The following is a 22076-nucleotide window of genomic DNA, read 5'->3' on the forward strand; positions in this document are numbered from 1 at the left end:
GGGGAAAGGGATGGGCTGCAAGATGTATGAAGCACCCGCAACTGTGCCCGTGCTTCTAGGCAGGTATCCAAAATCGCCTCGACAAGGTGTCAAACATTTGTGCCCACGTCCTCATCAACAGACATGTATTAAAGACAAATGGAAACATATAAAAGGCCAATACCCTTGCTGGGTACACCGTCCAAAGAACAAAGTCTCAGTTTGACAACTGGCCATCTCGGTTCCATGGGATTCATTCTTGGAGAACCTTAAAAACCACTCTTCTGTCCTCAAGAATTGTTGCATATTTGTCCTATCTTTGGCTCAGGGATGCAGCACGTTCAAGTGAACTTTAATGTCTGCACAGATTTGACTGTCTTTCTCCAGGTTCATTTGTCCATTCCAATGAGGCCTGAGCTATGTCCATCCTCCGTAAGATCTATTCCCTCCAGTGACAGTTCATTGAGCCTGCAATTAAAAGCCAAGTGAACAAGACTGTCCTCAGCTAAAAATTTCACCCACCCTTCACTGTTTTCTTAATCTCCTCTCCTGGCTAAGTGCAACAGACTAACACCTCCCTCCACCAAGATTACCAACTATGTCATTTTGTCTCCCCAAAGAGAAAGTAAGGTCCATAATAGAGGAGACAACTACATAGTCACCTCTGAATTCGTAGCATATAGAAATGTTAATAAATAGATCTATGATTATGGCTTCTTTCCTTTAAAACCTTTCTGGTTATTTGAATGAGACCTTGGAAGGGAGGTGTTTGCTGTCCAGTATCTTGATCCACAAGACTCTGGAGGCCTTTTTCAGAATGGCTGTTCACTGATTCATTCAAAACACAACTTATCAATCAAGGAGTATCTGTGCTTTTCTGCCAGGTATTTGTGGTCACTCTAATGCCAGAACAACTTTAAATTATATCCTTACTTTGGATTTTTTATTTTTCCCCTCTTCCAACAAAGTTGACTTTCCTTAATTTCTTGCCTTGAGGAATTTTTTTTTTTCCTATTTCACCCTTTAGTAAACCAAGATCCTCAGGATGGGCTTGGCCCATAATATGATCCCCCATCCAACTCCTAGTGTCAGAGGCCTGGGGCTCACATCCTGCCCTCCTGTCAAGGCAACTGAAAATCAGTTCAGGATCAAACCAGCACCCCAGGGATTCTAAGGCTCGCATATCTCCCAGAAACCCTGCTTTCTCATTTGTCTTGGCTTCTGAGAATTTTCCCTCACTTTCTTGACAATTAGTTGTGCAGCTTGAAAGATGAGGAAGGAAGGTTTTATTTCTTAATCAGCATTTTAAGGAACTTGTGTAATGAAAGTTTTCACGAGTTTTTGAACCCTCCATTGCCGAGAAAGAAAACACACTAGACATTTTCTAAATTTAGCTCCCATGTGCATTTTTTCTTTGTTTTTGTTTTCTTAACTGTTAACAGACATTTTTTAATTAAAAAAAAATAAGGCCCCAAAAAGGATAGAACACTGAAGGGGCAATCAAAATTAAAGGGCAAAGACAGAAAAATGATAACTACTCTACAAAGTTAATATAATACATACACTATGTATCAGATCAGCAATTCTCAGTAACAGCTAATTGAAACATGACCATGAGGTAAAATTTCTCTCCTGTCAGGACATGGCCAACAGAAAATACAATTAAACCAACAAACTAATATCCTAAGTCTGGCGAGGTACAGAAGGCTACAAGCTAAATGTGTCTTCTTCTCTAAAAGAGGAAGACACACCAGCTCTTTTCTGTGGAGCCTGAGCCCACGGGAGGACGGTGAAGTGAGCTCTGTAAGTACCCAATTAGCAAAGTGAGTGATGAATAAATAGACGTGAGCTTTGATGACAGAGGTGATACTACTATTCATTTGTCCTGTAAAGTATGACTTCCGTTCAGTGATCAATACTTCGGTGTCCTCAGGAGTTGACATTATTCGAAAATGCACAGCCTGGGCGCAGACCTCCACTTTCAGCTCGTGACACTGCACTTAGATGTCACAAGGGCACCTCCAACTCCACCTGCAAAGAGCTGACTTCACGGTGCTCCTCCAATAGCCGTCCTGCCCAGGGCCTCTGGTCGGGGGCTAAGTTCTCCGTGCCTCTCCCAACTCAGACCCATCACTCACAGATGTGAATGGACCCCTCCTTCAGGGCCCAGATATCCTCAGACACCGAGTCCCACCACTCACACCTGACCTACCAGATACTCACTGGCACTCACTCAGCACTGACTCTGTACTGGGACCATGCTGCACACTGCAAACGTTATCTCACTGGATCTCCACAACAGTCCTGGGAATTGGGTACATCGCTGCTTCAATTGATTAGATAAATTGTTTCACTTCCTTGAGTGCGTCATTCAAACTGACACGGCTACTGAGCCACAAGCCTGGGCCTGAAAACCACTTGAAAATTGAACACTGCTACACCTCGCAGCCACCCTACTCTGACTCATCACATCACCTCCTGCCAAGCCTTCTAAATGTTTCCAAGCATTCTACAAGACAAAAGTGAACTACGAGAGCACCCCACTCTCCAACATAAAATCTGTCAATGATGGTCCGCTGCCCTTAGGAGAAAGCCCCACCAGGCCTGAGCACAGCCCAACGGCCCAGCATCCGCGTTCCCTGCGCGGCCACGCCGCCTCACCCAGTACGCAGCTCTACACGTGCCTTCTCTAGGACAGGGATGCAGACTCCGCACAACCCAGGGCTTGTCTCACTTGAACAATGATCACCTTCTTCAGTGTTCATCTTCTTCTTTGCTGACCCTCAGAAAAATGTTTTCTCATGATGAATCAATATCTTTTTCCTTATAACTTCCCATCATTGATAATGAGCTCCCCCGAAAGAGAGAAGACCTAATTGTCAGTCTCCTTATCTGTAAAGTGAGATTAACAAGGAAATATGTGAGGTTTTATGAGAAATAATATTCATGTGAGGCTGAGGGACAATTCCATCATACAATAAGCACTCAATATGTGCTTAATTAATATTAATAAGAATATATTGCATTCCAGCAACCTTCAATCAATTTTTAATGACTTTGTCCAACAGACTACTGACAAACTGTTGGACGAACCACTTTGAGCAGATCAGCACAAGCGTACTGGGATAGGTAAGCGCTGACTCCAGTTGCAGCTGCAGCCACCCAGCACTATGGGGTAGGGGCAGTTTGCTCAAGCTCTTACATGTTGCTTGAGCATTTAGTTGTCGTTATTGATTAAAGACAGGTGGGGGTTCTTTAGTCAAAGCACCTGAAACATAAATCTTCAAAGATTGATGCAAATTAGGTTTCAAGAACAACACTCTCACTAGAAATTATTTGAAAATCATAGTCTTAGCTACTCCGCACATCAAAAGGGCATGTTCTTAATGTATCTGACTAAATACACCGAAAGGGTTGTTTAAAAGAAATTACGATGAAGCCATCCTGAATAAGCTCCAGTATCATCTGCACAAAGCCCCACCCAAGGGTCTCATTTCACATTTCCACATAGGTGTTCAGGTAGCTTAACTTGGGTCTTGGTTTCTTATAACACGGGGTGGGGAATTGTTGTGGATAGATTTAAGTAGCAAATATATAACTAGGGTAATTGCTGTTAAGGAATTCTAGAAATAAGAAGATTGATATATAGTCCCACCCATAAGAAACTCATCATTTCCAATTACAGCAGCATTAAAAATAAAATGAGAGATACATTTAACAAAAATTTACAAGATTTGTACATTGAACTTTTTGAAGTATCACCAAAATAAATTTTAAAAGATCTACATATATGGAAGACATCCCATTTCCATGGAATGATAGACAGTATTATTAAAAATATTAAGACTCCTCAAAATGATCTACATATACAGTGGAATCCCTATCAAAATTCCAGCTGACTTCTTTGCAAAGATTGAAAAACTGATCCCAAAATTAATATGGACGTGCAAGGGGCCCAGGATAGCCAAAACAACCTTGCAAAAGAAGAGTAAAGTTGGAGGACTCACTTTAAAAGGTACTAAAATGCTATAGTAATAAGTCAGTATGTTGCTGGCATAAGTTTGGATAAATAAATCTATGAGACACAATAAAAACCCACGGGGAAAAACTTACATTTACAGACAGTTTTCCACTACGGGGCCAAAAACACCCCATTGAAAGAATAGTCTATTCAACAAATTGTGCAGGGACAGCTGGGTGTCTGCAGGCAAAAGAATCAATCTGGAATCTGAACACCCATATTTTATATAAGAAATAAAAATTAAAACAAAGTAGATCACAGACAGAAATGTAAAAATTAAACCTATAAACTTTCTAAAAGAAGACACAGTATAAATCTTTGTGGTCCTAGGATAGGCTTTGGTTTCCTGGATACAATACCAAGAGCACAAGTGATAGAAGGAAAAAGCAGATAAACTGGACTTCATCAAAATTAAAACCCTTTTCTTACAAAGGACATCATCAAGAAAGTGAAATGACAGGGGAAATGGGTATCTCAAGTCAGAGAGTGCTTGCTTAGCAAGAAAAATAAAATAAATCATTACATCTAACTACCTCCCCTGTAAAGAAATTGTTTTAATGTTTAAAAAAATATAGTGAAAGACAATGTGCAGAATAGAAGAACAATTTTGCAAAACATGTATCTAATAAGAGAGTAGCATCCAGGATATATAACGAATTCTTACAACTGAACAATACAATAAAACAGACCCAATTTTTAAATTCACCACGAATTTAGATACATATACAAATGGCCAATAAGCATATGAAAAGATGCTCAACATCACTAGACAAATCAAAATCAAAATGAGATCTCATTTTACACCCACTAGGATGGTTATTACCAAATCACGGACAATAACAAATGTCGTTCAGGAGGCAGAGAAACCTCATATGTGGCCAGGGGAAAGGGACAATTGTGCAACTTCTTTGGAGAAGCCTGGTATTTCCTCAAAAGCTTAGAGTTATATGGCTCAGCAATTCCACTCCTATATGTAGAGTCATCCCTCAATACCCTTGGGGGGTTGGTTTCAGGAACCCCACACCCTAGATACCATAATCCAAGGATGTTCGAGTCCCTTTACAATCAGCCATCTGGATCCATGTAGTGGAAACTACAGATATGGAGGGCCAACTGTACAGCCAACAGAATGAAAACATATTCTCATAAAAATTTCACATCAATATTCATAGCAGTATCATTCAGAGTAGCCAAAAGTTACTAACAATATCCATCCATCAATGAACGGATAAACACACTTACCAAGAATAGGCCCACAAACTTTTGGTCATTGAAACTTTGACAAAGGAGGTGAGAACATGCAATGGAGTAAAGACAGCCTCTTCAGCAAATGGTGCAGGGAAAACTGCACAGCTGCATGTAAATCAATGAAGTTAGACTACTCCCTCACAGCATACACAAAAATGAATTCAAAATCTGTTAAAGAATTAAACATATAGACAAGACACTATAAACCTCTTAGAAGCAACCATAGGCAAAACATGTGACATACATCTCAGCAATGTTTTCCTAGAGCAGTCTACTCAAGCAATAGAAAAACAACCAAAAATATACAAGAGGGATCTAATTAAACTTACAAACTTTTGCACAGCTAAGGAAACAGTAAGCAAAACAAAAAGACAACCAACCTATGGAATGGGAGAAAATATTTGCAATAAATGAAACTGTTAGGGGCTTAATTCCCAGAATATGTAAACAGCTTTTACACTTAATAAGAAAGAAAAACAAACAATTCAATTCAAAAAATGGCAGAAGTCCTAAAGAAACATTTCTCCAATGAAGACGCACAAATGGCCAGTAGGCACATGAAAAAATGTTCAATATCATTATCAGAGAAATGCAAATCAAAACTGCAATCAAATATCACCTCTCACCAGTCAGAATAGCCATCATTGAGAAGTTCACAGACAATAAATACTGGAGAGGCTGCGGAGAATTGGGAACCCTCCTACACTGTGGTGGGAATGCAGTTTGGTGGAGCCATTGTGGAAAAATGTATAGAGGTTCATCAAAAGACAAAACCTTGACCTCCCAGATGACCCAGCAATCCCACTCCTGGGCATATATCCAGAAGGAACCCTAATTAAAAAAGACACCTACACCCCAATGTTCACAGCAGCACTATTTACAATAGCAAGACATGGAAACAACTGAAATGTCCACTGACAGATGGCTGGATAAAGAGGTTGTAGCATATTTGTTCAATAGACTACTATTCAGCCATAAAATAATAATAAAATAATGCCATTTGCAGCAACATCAATGGACATGGAGAATGTCATTCTAAGTGAAGTAAGCCAGAAAGAGAAAGGAAAATACCACATGAGATTGCTGACATGTGGAATCTAAAAAAAAAAAAAAGAAAGAAACAAAAAAATAAACTTATCTACAGAACAGAAACAGACACAGAGTCACAGAAAACAAACTGTGGTTACCAGAGGGGGGAGGGTGTGGGAAGGAATAAATTGGGAGTTCAAGATTTGCAGTTACTGAGTATGTAAAGAATAAACAGCAAGTTTATACTGTATAGCACAGGAGAATATATTTAATATCTTATAGTAACTTATGTTTAAAAACAGTATGAAAATGAATGCAGGTATGTTCCTTTTTAACTGAAGTCTTGTGCTGTAGACAAGAAACTGACACAACATTATAAACTGACTAGACTTCAATGAAAATATTTTTAAATAGACTAAAACCAAAAAAAATGGAAAAGGATATTATCAAACAAAAAGAATAAAGTACTGATTCAGGCTACAATATGGATGAACCTTGAAATTTTATGCTAAAATAAGCCAGACACAGAAAGCCAAATAGTGCCCTATAAGGTGAACTGTATCTAAGCGTTTACTGTACTACTGTAAATTTTCCAGAGGTTTGAAATCTATCAATATCAAAATAAAATGTATTATGCATTAAAAACGCTTCCTCACAGGAGGGCTTTGATTATTAAATGCAGAAACGCATATAAAGCTCTTGGAAAAACAATTTGCACGTCCACACACAGTCACTGCTGTCACTGCCACTCAGAGGGTGGTGACAGCGCTGATGAGAGCTGCCTCCACTCGCTCCCCTGCAGAAAGGAGTGAAGGCCTGAGCTCTGCCAGGCAGGGTGAGCGTGAACCTGAGTCATACACAGCCACGTTCCAGACTCTGCGTTACCCAACTTTCTTATACAAACTGCAACATGTAATGTAAACACGCTAGAGGGATGTATCTTACAACACAGGGAATACAGACAATGTTTTACAGTAACTATAAATGGAGCATCTATTGTACACCTGAAACTAATATCATATTTTAAATCAGCTATATTTTTATGAAAAATTAAAAAATATTTTTAAAATGCTATCACTTTAATATTCAATTCGGTTTTTAAGTTACTACTAAACAGCTCAGAATGTATAAAAGCATTTAATTGTGCTGTTTGCTTACATATTTATTTACATTCAGCCTCTTGCTAAAAGAGAATTTAAACAATTCTGTTAAACACAGCTTAACAACCATAACAACAAAAATGCAAAACGGAGAGTGAAGAGAAAATGGAGATTCAATACTTAAATGAAACCAGGGGGAGGTAAACTCATAAAAATGGATTCCATGAAGTCAGGGCAAGTGTTAAAGGCCGACTACAAATTCAGCTGTAAGATTCTTGGCAGCTAAAGCAAAAAGAAAATGATGAAGGGGCGGGTGGTAGAGCATGTGATTAGCGTGCACGGGGTCCTGGGTTCAAGCCCCAGGGCCTCCACTAACAGATAAATACATCTAATTACCTCCCCCCCAAAAAAACCCCAAAGAAAAGATAAAGAGAAATTTCTTTCCCAAAAAACCCTGATATTAAATTTGGGTTAAATACTTAAAAAAAGATAAAAAGAAAAATAAAAAATATAAGTGACACTGTGAAGGAAAACCCCAGCTGGGCTAACAAGCTAAGTCACAAATCTAAGTGTGATAAGTGTAGGTTTACTGATCTAAGTTTTGCTGAGCTACCTGGTAAACCTGAAGTTTAGTGTCAGTTTAATGGGCTAATAAGCTAACACGTAAATCCAAGGACAACAATTGTCAGTAACGGGATCTGTTCCAAATTGATAAGCTTCAGTGTACTGATTCCTTGCTTTTTGTTGTTTGAGCCTTATTGGCTAATAGCCCCATACTTGTAATTAACCCTATAAAACCTCATGTGCACGTCTTGGAGGTGCTCAGAGCTTTGGAAATGAAGCCCCTCTGAGCGTGCCAGCGAAATAAATCTCAGTACTACAACCTTGTGAGTTATACTTGTTTCTTGGCTTGCCTGTTGTTTCTATAACAACACAAGCGATAATGCCCGTGAGATAAATCTGCGGAGGTTGCTGTCAGGTCCCCATGTCTCACGTAGGAAAATCTGAAACATTTTTCTTACCATTCAGGGTCATCATAAGCCCACCTCACACCTCCCACCTTTAAATGCAGGAGCACAGGTAGGGCCCGACCTTTGCTGTCTCTGTGTCATCACAGTGAGACAGGATGGAAGGGGGAAGAGCACAGCCATTCAAGGCAGGCCACAGCAATTAACATCAAAATGTTAAAGGATTCAAACCCCAATAGGCCTTGAGGCTCAGGATGAAGAGATTTAACTTCTAGCAGATCTTGAGCTTCAGTAAACATCCATTGTAATAGTAACTTGGTGAATAACATGCCCCAGGCAACATGGCAGTCCCAATGCTAGCCACAAAAGGTCAAAGGGTGGGAAATGGCCAACTCCCTGGGAATCCTAGCCCCTTGCCCTAAGGCTGGTCCTTCTACTTCTTAGCATATGAAACCACCAAGCCCAAGAAAACAAGCAACACAGCGCCACCTCGCGGTCACCACTCTCTCTCCCTCTTTGGGGAAGGCCCACAATGTGTGGAGTGTGTACCTACTTCTAATATGAGCATCAAACCCCCACACATCGTGAAGTTTCTCTTGCCTATCAATGTATCTCTCTGAACAAATCTACCTTTACTCAACACTGGCTTGCTCTTGAATTCTTTACTGCATGAAGTTAAGGAACAAAATCTGGTGGGGCACATCCCAGGGGCTCAATGAAAGCCTGGGACACAGCCCTTCTCACGCCCAACGTTTTTTATTCTTGTATCAACAGGACTGGGCTGTGAAGGGAGGTCTGAGGCCACAGCTAAGGGACAGAAGCAGCCTCCAGGGCTCCAATTGGTGGGCAGTCTCTCCCCCAGCATGGGTCTTGGGGTCTGCCCGGTTCTCTGTGTTTCTCTGTTGTGCTGACTCCCCAGACATACAGCGTACTCCTAGGCTTGTCCCCACAAAACCCTTCTCTCCAAAATACAAGCACATCATGTCACAATCCTCTTGTTCAACAAGGAAATGTTCAGCCCACTTTTTTCCTCCCCAATAAAGTACCCAACTGTCCTCGCTCCCATCACACCACTATTTTCTTTGTGAGAACTCTGCACTCGCCACACCCCATCCTGAACACAGGTGCCTTACTGGCTGTGATTGAGATGTTTCTTTCTCACACAGCAAGTGTCCTTTCACTTTCCCCTTGTTACCTTAAAAAAGCATTTCCTGAGTCACTCACCCCTCTGATTCTGAACTAACAAAGTGCTGAGTTTGCAGTCACTATATGCATACATCCCAGTTTTGGCTAGGTTTCCATCACAAGATCTTCATTAAGGAGCTGCATCAAGAAGTTTAAAGAGGCTATTCTTACATCTGAGTGGAGGAGCCTGCAAAAAAGTTGAATGGCTTTGAAGAGAGAGTTAACCAGGGACAAAGAAGTTGCAGGTCCTAGTCAAAAGTGTCATGAGGCAAAATGTTCTCCCAAGACTCAGTGTGGCTTATGAACACGGAGTCGGCGGGGAGGAGGTGACAGGCAGTGAGTAGGGTGAGTGATACGGGTTATGCTCCCCCAGCTGGGGAAGAAAAGGTTTTTTCCAGTTTTCCAAACAATTTCTTACTACCTTTTTCTATTATTGTCACATACTATTTCCAAAGAATTAAGCATATCAATGTCAGTCATTTGGGCCACTTGGGAGAAGCTACACGATGCCATTCACAGGGCTGGGACATGACAGCCACACCAGTCTAGATTGAAAGAACAGTCGGGGTATTTGCAAGGTAATCACGGGCATGTAGCAAACTCCCCAGCTTCAATGACCTCATCTCAAACTGGGGTCAATAAAACTACCAAGCAAAGTGCGTGATGATTATGGCCAACATCTGTTTATTAGTTAAGAGCCCGAGACAACTGTCGCTTAATGGGGAATGAGTAAGATCAACGAGGCCCTGTCTACCTGGCCACACGCGCCCTGCCTTCCTGCCTTGGTGCAGCAGCAGAACTTGTTTAGCTGAGATGAACACCCCCAGAGCAGCCCAGACGGGAAAGCTCCCAGCTCTGCACGGCAAGACATGTTCCTTTCCTTCTCAGAGCTCATCACAATTTGCTGTCGTCTGTTTTTATGTTTATCCCTTTTGTAACTGTCTCTCCTTCGGAGTTTTTGCTCAAGCAGCACAGGGCCAGATGTGTCTTGCAGCCTGCCGGATATTCTGGGCAGGGAAACAGCCGACTCCATATCTGGCTCTGGTGCTGAACAGAGAGGGCAGAAGGCCCAGGGGCCCATGCTGAACCGAGGCCTCTGCACCCAAAATTATGGTCTGACTTTGGGCAAATTATACAGTCTTTTTACCATGAGATTCCTCATCTGTCCATGAAAATAACTGTCCATGGCACATAGAATTACAAGGATTATAGGAAATCACCAAATTCATAACCTAGCCAAGGGGCTGCAAGTGCATCCTCAACAGACAAATGCTGCCTTTACGGCTCTGACACATGCTAAGCGGGGCGGCCCCACACAGTGAACACTGCTAAGTGCCAGTGGGTTAAGTGCTTCATGTGTGCTATAATACTCTTCAGATCTTACAACAATCCCAGGGTGAAACGAATATTATGCCCATTTCACAGATTCACCAACAGGTTAAGAGATTTTGAATTCTATTCCAAGGCCCTATGGTGAAGAAATGGCAATTTAAACCGGAATCTGGGCCCAGGCCTTGGCTCCATCTCTCTCCAATCCACCTGACCACTTGCCTTTGAATTCCACCTCTCCAATACACAAGTTTCAGCCGGCCAGCTCTTAAATGCAATTTGTGCAGTTTGTCAATGTTGGTTAATTACCATAAACTGTTCTCAGAAAACACTACAGTAAAGAAAGGTGGACTTAAGGAATTCTGCATTGCGTTCTCCTGCAATGTGCAGGATCCCTTTCCTACACCTCCAAATCCAAGTGTATGCTTCCTCCATGTTTATGTTTGCACACGGCTTATTAAAGCAGAAGGTACCTGCAGTAATTCCATCTCGGTTGCTTTCCAAGGTTGCAGATTATCCATAATCAGTCTGTGAACGAAAATACTACAATGTGAATGAGAATACTGCAACCATGACAGTAAACAAAGAATACTGAAACCAAGTCATTAAAGGCTGCCGCCACCCCCCAGCTAGGACAGGCCTGCAGCTCAACTGCTACAGCAACTCACAATGGTGTCATCTGAGCAGACTCAGAATAAGAAAGGACAGGCTACTGGCCCGAGATAGCTAGGTGCTTGTCTAAAAAATGAATTCAGTGAGTCCAAATATTTGCTTCCTCTCACACATACAAAAGTACTAAATTCTTGAACTTGAGATACCTGGCTTTCTTTAGATAACAAGCAATCTTTTATTGTTCCAACAACCTGGTCTTTGTTGTAAAGCTCCTATATATCCTAGCTCTGCCTCAACCTCTTGGGAGCAGTCCCTCAGAGAGTTCTGACAGGCTGTCATCCCGGCTCGAGTCCTCCCGCCAAATGAAACATAACTCTTAACTTTTAGGCTGCACATGTATTTCAGTCAACAGTTTTGGACACCATGAAGCACCACAGCAGATTTCTCTCCACCTGAACTCTCCAAGTAACCGGAGCCTTGGTACCAGCAGTGGCCCTTTGTGCCCATCCACCTCCTCGGGGAGTCCAGATGAATTTGGGTGAGTCTCTCTTGGTTCTCGGATCTCACATATTGGTTGATGATCCTAAGTTTTATCTGGCGGTGTATCCAGGTACGTGGCCCTCCAGTTGAAAGAAACTGAGGTGAATTACCCACCCAGTGGAGACATTGGGTGGGGCCTGGTTGAAAGATAACAGGAAATATCCACCTTGAGGATATGTCCAAAGTGGGGCTGGTGGAAACATATGAGGAAAATACTCACCCAGTGAAGACATCCTGAGTGAGTCCAAGTTGAAAGACACTGGGTTCAGGACTGAGTGATTAGGTAAGAGTCTGGTCTAATAATTTCCTCAATTTGGTTACCTCCATTGAATTTTTCAGGATAAAAGTAAAACTCTTATGAGGAAACTTTCAACTCCAAAATTCGGACCATCCTCCTGGCTGGTAACAGCTTTCTCGGGTGACAGAGAATCTTCCAGGGGTGGTAGACACAAAGACTTCATGACACAGAGTTGTCCCTGTGGGAAATCTTACTAGCAAATTTATTCTGAGAACCCGACCTTACAATGGGGAATAGAACTTTCAAAAAAAAAATAAAGAACAGAAAAGAAAAGAAAAAGAAATGACAGATTGCCAGTCTCCAACTATTACCCCAGCCAGGTTTATGTACATACAAAATTTACAACATTAATTGGGAATAAGAAAAAAAAAAAACTCACTCTGAAAATAACTAACCAGGCCTGATAAAAACATTTTTTGGAATTCTGAACTTATAAAAATAAAATCCCCTTTAGGGGTAACTTGGATTTCTCTTCCTGTGTCCTTGAAATGTAAATGTTTTATCTTTCTCTGGGTGTTTTAAGTGTGTGTATGTATGTATATGTATGTTTAGTTTATTTTTTAAAGGAAACCTTGGACTCCACCATACAAAAGTTTCAAGTATTGTGTACATATGGTGGCCACGCAAATAAATTGGGATTCTAAGCAATTCTTTGATTGTACCAATTTTCAGATATTTTGCCATCTTAAACTTTGCTGCATCAGCCTGGACCACAAAGGCTTTTATCTTTTGGAGAGTAAACCTTTGAATTTTATTTAGGCAACACCCCGACTCTCATGTGGAAGGGCCTCTTCATCTTATTGGTTTAAAATCACTATATATATATTATATTTGTATATAAATTGATGGCCATATGATGGATTTTTTAATTTGGAAAAACTTTTTAATTGGTGAAAGTTTAAAGAGATCTCATTATAAACAGTTGTTTTATGGTTTGTATTAAAATCAAGTTTAAATGTAGAAAAATATATCTAATGGTTAACCTAAGAACTTAGTTAAAAAAATAAAACTGGTTTGAAAAGCTACGTTTGTGTTTTCCTTTCTGATAAATGTTTCTAGATATGCTAATAAAAACTTAGAATAATTAATGTTAATTAGATTGAATAACTGGAAAAATGATTGTAAAAATGTCGAAAAAAAAAATAAGTGGCTTATCCCAAAAGGATAAATATTTTTATATGGTTATTTTGAATCAAATAAATAAAATGGACATTTTTGGATTTACATACAGGGTTTTGATACTACACAACGTAAAGTTAAAAAAAAAAAGGGCCAAAGAGTTCACCTACTCCCCCCCAAGATTAAAGTTCAAACAAGCCCATTTTACTTACCACAGTTTGAAATATATGTATATATAGACTGAAATACTTGATCAATAATTGGGATAACAGACCAATTAATGAAATTAAAAACTGAGAAGTGCCTAAGCTCTTTGGCTGAATCTTGGGCATCCTAGAGACTTCTATAAAATTATATACAATGCACACACACACAAAGAAAAGGTTTCTGGCACTCCTTCTAGAAATAAGAATTATTGATTAAACTTAATAAATATAAAAATTAAAGGTATAAGATTTAATAAAATTGAGATAAAAGTTTGTGAAATTGGTATATTTAAATGGTCTTTATACAAAACTTTTGCTTGCGTTGTGGGATACATATGTTTAAGAGGAAAAACACTTCCCCTTCTTGGTATTATAAGGCTAGGCACATATCTGTCCCTCTGAAAATATTAATTGAACAAATTAAAATAAACCAATATAGTTACATAAGCCGTCCAATATAATGTAAAACTAGAAACTAATTTGAGTGGCTAATAAAAAAATACAGGTTTACCCTGGGTTTAACTTATAACACAAGGAAAAGAGATCTTACTAAATGCCTTATGCAAGTTTTGGAAGACATATTTAAGTAAGCCTTAAAGTTTTAAAACATGGAATTCTTTGTTTACAGCTCTTCTCACTGATACAAAAATGCCATTTAAGGAGATAAAATACGGCCTGGGTGAGAGAGCAGTTCTCTGGGGACCTGGAAGACAGTGTCTTTGTCTTGCACATCAGAAATATAAATACAACAAACAGTGACCTAGGACTGAGTCTAATTAGCTCAACGAAATAAACCTTAAGGCCAAGAAATTTTTGGCATATTAGAACTCAGAACTCTGAAGGGTCCTTCAGACATTGTGAAGAAATTTTAACTGTCTGTTTCATAAATAGTAAGCCTTAATGATTTGAGCAAGCAAATTCAGCTTACTCCAACTATTATTATACCTATCTTATAAGTAAGTTTTAAAGTGAAGCTATGAGATCTCTAGCTTTTTTCTGATTATAAGCCTGTGTACACATTATAGAAGTGAGATATTTCTACTGCTAAAGAAAAACAATTCAAAGTCATAGAGCTCTGCTTAATTGACGTAAAAATATAAGAGCTTAAACATTAAGTATTTTTAAAATAACAACTGAACAAATTGACTTTCAGCGTCATGTGAAATGGAAAATATTCAATATTAAGATAATATTTGATATTGTTTAGTTTAAGTATGTTCTAATTAATATAGACATCTTTAAAGTCATCAATATTATGTATGATACCTTTACTGTACCTAGGTTTAATGAAAGTCAAATAAGATCCTGTTATATCTGTTGCAGATTTGTCAAAAAAAAAATAAAAGTAATGTGCTGTGGTAAAATTTTAAGTAAATTAAATGCAAATGAGATGAGAGCTTTGGGTAAATATTTAAAATATATTTTTAAAATGTATGTTTAAGATAATCTCTAAGTGTTTGGTATCTTTAAATTCTAGTGTTGTGCTAAATTAAGTTAAATGACAAGATTTTATTAAATAGCTATGCCATTTTCAGATAAAATAACATTGAAATACGAATTACTTAACATTTGACTTCCTCTTACAGTGAAACTAAAGGTATATAGAAATATTAATAAATGGTTGGTGCCACACTGAAATAGTCTCTATTAGTAAGGGAATGATCTCAGTATCCTAGGAAAGTAATATAAATGTGTAAAGGAAGATGTAAGAATGGAATAATACTTTGTTAATGAAAAATAGTGACTTTCTCCTGAAGCTGGTTACCTCTGAATGGAAGACAAAATAAGGGACACACTAATATAAGTATAGAAAGCTGTGGAAGGCTTGTGGAAAAGGAACCCTGAGGGAAGAGTTTTGTACATGGTCAGAATTGGCTAAGTTTAGAAACAAATTGGGCAACGTAAATGAATCTTAGAAGTTAGCTGGAACAAGATTAGATTTGGTTTTCTCTCTGTTAAGAGGAAAAAATTTTCTTAAAATATTAATCCACCTTCAGTAACAGATTGTAAAACTTCTTATACCACTTAGCTGATCTGTTCTGCCTTTACATTTGACATATTTTCTTGTTAATGAATTAGTACTACTTTACAGTGATCTATATGTTTATCTGATCAAGTGTTCTGAAATCTTTCAAAAAGCTCCCCAAATATAAAATTCTAATTAATTAAATAAAAATTAATTTAATTAATTAAAATTCTTTTAATCTCCAGTTAAGTTTGGGATGCTACAGAAGGACCCTGAAACATCCCAAAGAGAGATTTTTAACTATAAAGTTTCATTTGGCATTTTAAATAACATGGAATTGTCAAATGAATCATAAAACTTCTAAGGTTATATTGAATGAGAAATATTATTAATATAGGTATTGTAGAAATTACATGGACTCCCTAAAATTCTGGCATATCTGAAATGTTACCAGTGATAAGTATGGGTATAGTGAACAGGTTTCTTTATTGATTATAGTGTAACGGTGTTTAACCATGCTTTTAAATCTTTTGTCATTTATAGACAGTTAATTGTTTTCTTCTGATGGTTTTGCAAAATGCTTTCTCTTCAAGGAGATTTACTGATTTCTAATAAATTTCAAACTACAGCACTGAACTAAACTGGGTAAGAAATTTTAAAGTTCTAATGAAAACTCTCATTAAAAGAATTAGTTACATGGGACTGGTTAACCTGCTGAATATGGTTATAATTTTTGATATTGTTTGAAATACTACTGGCTTTTAACCTGTTTCCCAGACGTAAAGAATCTCTTCTCCTTAAGCTAGTTATGGTTCACAGCAATTTGATAAATTATACCTATGTAATCACACTTGGAACACTTATCTTTTCTCTCTATCTGATCCCTCAAGAGACTAAAAACACTTAGGTCCCCAGTGGCTCTATCAAACAAATTAGGGAGATCATCTCCTAACAGATATAGGAGTATAAAGATATTTTAAGGATTTTAAAGAGAAAAGAATTTACCTAAATCTGTAAGGCAGAAACCCATGAAAAGCCTTGACGTGGCTTTCTTGGCCTTAGCAAACCTTAACATTCTACCCTGAGACTCCGTATTAAAACTTCCAACACAGCCAATTTAAAAAAGCCTTTATGATCAAATAATCAGACTTAAGTTGTAAAAAATTAATCTTGATTTGGCTATATTTGAGAAAACTGAGGGTAACTTAAGAGAGAAAATAAATTATATTTTAGTGGATATTAAATTCTAGTTTTGTTAATTGAGGTCCATATTTACTAAGACACTTCCCAGATCATTCCTTGCTGTTATGTCACATTACTGTACGGTTTAATTGAATTATGAAAAGGATACTCTAGGTTTGTTTCTGAAGCTCAGAAATCTATCCTTGGGTAAAGTTCCAATGCCCCATGACCTGCAGCCAGGGGATTATACATACTGCAACAGGCATGACTTAAAGAACTGTCTCCAACCTGAATGGAAGGACCCTTTTTCAGGTACTCTTTACCAGACCATACACACCAAAGCTGAAGGAAACGGAGTCTCGGATTCATTTCCTATCTGAAACATCCCCTGCACTGCACTGGCCTATCGAGTGCTGCTCCCCTGAAAACAATGCCCAAATGGAGAAAAAGCTACCAGACCAGGATGAGAAGAAGACGACATCTGAGCTAGACAGCTGACCCAAGACACCGGACCAGGACTGTATACCAATTACTTTGATAATTTCTCCAACCTTTGATTATGAACTACTCCACTTGTTAAGTTTATGATAAATTACCTATGTCTAGTACTTCTGTGTTACCTTGGTGGGTTTCCCTACTCCAAGGCTCTAACTAGATAGCCCTCAGAAACGTTATTCTAAAAAGAATTTATAGTTCTGTTTAGGCCACTGTTGATCTTACAAGGTGGGAGATTTCAACTGGCCAATTAATACCTGCTCTGACCCTGACCATAAATATGAACTTTCTCATAGGATCAAACTCAGAAACACAAGCAAAATTTTAACCCAAAAATACAACTTCTCGACTATTAAATTCTTACTCGTGACTTTATTAACGTTACTAGCTGTATTACTTATATCCTGTCTATTTTATAAAATTGTTGTCTGTTACAATTCCCAATGTGTAACTAGGCCCACAAGATTGATGATGGCTAAACATCTTGAAGAAACAGATAAAATTTATAACCCTGAATAAAATAAATATAATAGTGTGATTCTAGGTATGGGAATGAGCAAAGATGGGTAAACACTTTCTGTATCATAATAGACTAGTAAGACAGGTGATCCAGAGAACTTTTAGTATCAACAGGGCCTGACAAAAAAAACTAACACCTTGAATGGCAACTCAGAAGATTCTTCACCTGAACTAGGAATGAGCCATCCTAGCACCGTGGGACAAAATTGGTCATGAAATTTCTCTCAAAATGTTGGTCGAATTTAGGACCAAGTGGGAGCACTGTGAATGAAAATACTACAATGTGCATGAAAATACTGCAACCATGACAGTAAACAAAGAATGCTGAATCCGAGTCATCAGCGGCTGCTGCCAACCCCCAGCGAGTACATGCCTACAGCCCGGCCTCTCAGCCACTCACAGTGGTGCCCTCTGAGCAGACTCAGAGTAAGAAAGGACAGGATACTGGCCCTAGATAGCCAGGGGATTGCCAAAGGAATGAATTCAATGACCCAAATGTTTGCTTCTCACCATACATAGAAAAGCAGTAAATACTTGAACTTGAGATATCTGGTTTTCTTTAGATAACAAGCAATGTTTTATTGTTCCAATTACCTGGTCTTTGTTGTAAGCTTCTATATATCCTAGCTCCTCCCCTACCTCTTGGGAGCAGTCCCTCAGAGTGATCTGAGAGGCTGTCATCCCGGCTCGAGTCCTCCAGCCAAATAAAACAAAGCCCTTAACATATAGGCTGAACGTTTATTTCAATGACGTTCCAGAATAGACACAACTCATCAATTCTGTAATGGAACACACTGAATCAGGAACCAAAGCGTGTTTTAGTCCGGAAAATCTCCGGGTTCCTATTTCTTCCTGTCATTATACAATCCCTCTAGAACTCATTAATTTGCTGTCTGCTCCTCTGGCAACAAAACTCGTAGAAGACTCAACTCAGCAGAGCGCCCTGCTGGGGAGAACACCCCGCAGAAGCACTGCAGGCTGCCTGCCCTCCTGCACGCTCTGCTGACCCTTGGTGTCCCCCGTGGAGACCAGGCCAACAGAGCTGTTCCTAACAGCTACAAATTCGCACTCGTTAAATAAATCATTTTATTTTATATGATATTTTACGTATATACCCATCTCTGAAAACAGCTTTGCAGAAGCTCAAATCTTCAACATCAATCCCCAAAGGCAAATCCGGTCCCCAAGGGGAAACAAGACTTAAGACGACGCTAAGGCCTCCAAAGTCCTCTCAAGGACCGTCAACCAAACTGCCTGCAGGTCTGCAGCTGCAGGCTGTTACATGTCTGCTTTTAAAGCAACCCCTTCCTGCCCTCGGGTATTACAGTGTCCCTCTACGCCCTCCCATCTCAGAGTAAAAGCAACCATTGCAGAACCTTGCAGGGAAGCACAGACAGGAGTCGACAAAGAGGATCAGAGCTAAGCTAATACTTCTGATGGCACGACCTTGTCACTGTGTCACTTTACAGATGAAGATATATATAGAGAGACGTGGGGTGATATTGCTTAAAGTCACACAGCTAATAAGTGGCAAAGTCTATAACTCTGCTCTTCCCTTCGGCGTGACGCCCCAGCTGGGACGCCCACAGGGTTGTCTCATGCCTGCCTGAACAATCCTCTCCTGTCACTCATAACCCACCACAGGGTCTGACCCTAGCCTGCCTTTTCAGCATCTATTCCCTCCAGTCTCTCAGGAACAAGGCCGTTTGGGCCACTGTATGACTTCCGGCTCCCGGAAACATCAGTGCTCATGCTGGTCTTGCCTGTGCATCCGGCCCGCTGCTCAGAGGCTCCTCCTCCCCTGCAGGAGTACATTTCCACTCTCCGCAGGGACACCTCCTCAGGGGAGCCCTCTTCTCGCTCTCAGCACGGCAGGGCCACATCCCGAGCTGCCCCATTAGGACAGTGTGCGCCCAGGTCTGTTAATCAGACCAGCAGCATCAGAGCCAGGGATTATGCCCGGGCTACCCTGCAAAACTACTGCCCGCCACACAGTCCCCAGCCAGCAGGTCACCTGGAAGTCACAGCAAGTGCCCCACCCAATCCAGAAGCCTCTTCATTTGCCAGCATCGCTGATGACTGGTTTCCAAACTTTGGTCAGTTTCACACAAAACAGCACCTTCAACTGTGAAGCAGAGGGTTTCGCTTCTGCTCCCCATCCTTACTGGTAATGTCAAGGAAAACAAAGAGGCCTTTTCTCAACACTTTTATAATGACACCCTCCCACCCACAATATTCATATGCTCAAGAGCTTTGGATCCACGTGATTTTCTTTCCCTTATGATAAGCGGCTCAAAACACTGCGGGATTCCTTCTATTTAGAGGGTATTTGTACTCAGTTTATCGGCTTTAATCTGTTTTTGTCTCTCTTCAATATCCCTAGCAGTTGCCACCTCTTACTCCCTTCAGCAGCCTCCCTCCCAACATCTACTCTAGGAAATCAGCTGTGATGAGGGGCCCTGGGGCAGTCACAGACGATGCAACTAAGGAAAAGAGAGGGTCCATAATTTGCCCGAGAAGATCAGCTTCAACCCCCAACAATGTGTGTCACGTCCCTGTGTTTAACACTTATGCTAAGCAAGATAACTTTTTGTAGATTATGGTTATAAACAGATGAGGTATAAAAATACATACAAGGACACACATCTACTCTAAGATGCTCACTAACTCCACTATTTTGTTTCTACTTATTTCTATTAAAAAATATTAAGAACCTCTGCAGTCAGTATAGCAAAATGTTACTGGGCTTTAAATCCAGAATATAGAGGTGTTAAATGTGTCATTACTCATACTTATTTGTATGTTCACAATACAAAATTATTTGAAAGTCCCTCTCACCTCCCCCTACTCACTACTGGCTCTCACCTGAGCTCCCAGACCACACATCTAACAACCTTTCACTTTACCCACAGCTGAACTCATCAGATTTCCGCAGAACTCCCTCTGCAGCTTTCCCTCCTCAGAGCACAGAAGGACCATCATTTACCTCATTAATCCACCCAGAAACCTGGGCCTTACTCCATCCTACATTCACAGACAGCCTTCATCCTTTCCTTTTTACCATCTAAACATGTCTTCAATATGTTCGCTTTTAAACACTGACCGTCCCACCGCTCAAGTGGAAGCCACCAACACTGCCCATCTGGACACATGAGTCTCCTAAGTGGCCCCACAGCCACTCTCCCCTACTTGAGACAAATGGGACTTTGTCACTCCCGCGCTTTTTGGACTCTTTTCAGACCCACTCTTCTTAGAAGAAACTCCAAGTTCTTCACCAGGTGAAAGTCTTTGCCATGAAATTGTCACCTCAGGGAGGGCAGGACCCGCCCTCTCCCCTCGGCCCCGCCCTCTGGCAGAGCATCAGCTTGGGAGGACCTGCTGAGCTACACCAGCCTGTATTCTAAACCTGGTCTGAGTTCTTAGCAAACTGCTTCAATTATCCATACAATTCCAAGGTAAATTAGAAAGATTTTAGATGTTGAGCTAGACTATTGATTTTGGGATTTTGCACTAGCAACCTGCAAGGACATGTTCTAAAGATTCTGTCTTCTTAAAACCACACCCAGGTTAAAGGAGCATTTGTGGAATGTCTTCGGAGGAAAAGGGACTGTACTTTTACAGGCTTTATGTTTTATAACATGAACAACCCGGACAGGGTCACAAATGGAACCGCCTCACAAGTGACAGAAGACAGGTGAGAGGCACAAAGCAACAGGTTGCAAAGATGGTAAGAGCAAACATGATTCTCCAACCCCCCAAAAAATTTTTGAAACAACCAAAAATTCTGAATTTTAAAAGTAAAAGAGTATCATATAGAGAAATGAAATAAATAATGCTCTTCATCAGGGTTTCAAGATCTCACTCCAGAGTTTTTAGCAGGCCATACTGAATCCTAGCACAGAAAAATCAAATGGACTTGTAGTGAGAAAGTTCCAGGAAAACTGCAGTAATTCCTCCACTTGTGTAAGGACATACACTCACCTGCTGAAGGTGAATGTAAACCGCATTCTGGATAAATTCGAAAGCTTCCAGGCTCCGCTTCTGGATGCCAAGGACATGGACAGCTTGGAAGCATGCTTCTAACTCAGTCACCGGCATTTTTACATTGCAGGGGAAACGGAGGCACCCAGTCAAGAGCAGAGATGTTCCTGTCGTGTCTCACAGGCCGTGCCTCGGGGATTCAGTGCCCTGCAGCAGCCCGGCCCCAGGCAAGGACCAGCAGCGTTTTCCACCCAAGCAGGAGGGGCACTGTGCTTGAGAAAGCCCATCTCCGATGGGGG

At 40.2% G+C, this 22076-nt stretch overlaps 2 long non-coding RNA genes across 3 annotated transcripts; both read right to left on the reverse strand.

The window, feature by feature from the left end:
* Positions 1–201: 201 nt before the first annotated feature.
* On the reverse strand, positions 202–12082 carry LOC140694733 (uncharacterized). Of its 2 annotated transcripts, none has more exons than XR_012070347.1 (3): positions 11853–12082; positions 11333–11387; positions 202–447 (listed from the first exon to the last, which is right to left on the reverse strand). It is a non-coding gene; the product is annotated as an uncharacterized lncRNA (long non-coding RNA). The 2 variants fall into 2 exon arrangements; XR_012070346.1 differs by having other exon boundaries at positions 11924–12059.
* A 7475-nt stretch (positions 12083–19557) lies between these two features.
* LOC140694759 (uncharacterized) lies at positions 19558–21904 on the reverse strand. The gene is made up of 3 exons (XR_012070380.1): positions 21778–21904; positions 19811–19960; positions 19558–19715 (listed from the first exon to the last, which is right to left on the reverse strand). It is a non-coding gene; the product is annotated as an uncharacterized lncRNA (long non-coding RNA).
* Between the last annotated feature and the right edge of the window lie 172 nt (positions 21905–22076).

Source organism: Vicugna pacos, unplaced genomic scaffold (assembly GCF_048564905.1).
Source record: "Vicugna pacos unplaced genomic scaffold, VicPac4 scaffold_103, whole genome shotgun sequence".
NCBI classification, from domain to species: domain Eukaryota; kingdom Metazoa; phylum Chordata; class Mammalia; order Artiodactyla; family Camelidae; genus Vicugna; species Vicugna pacos.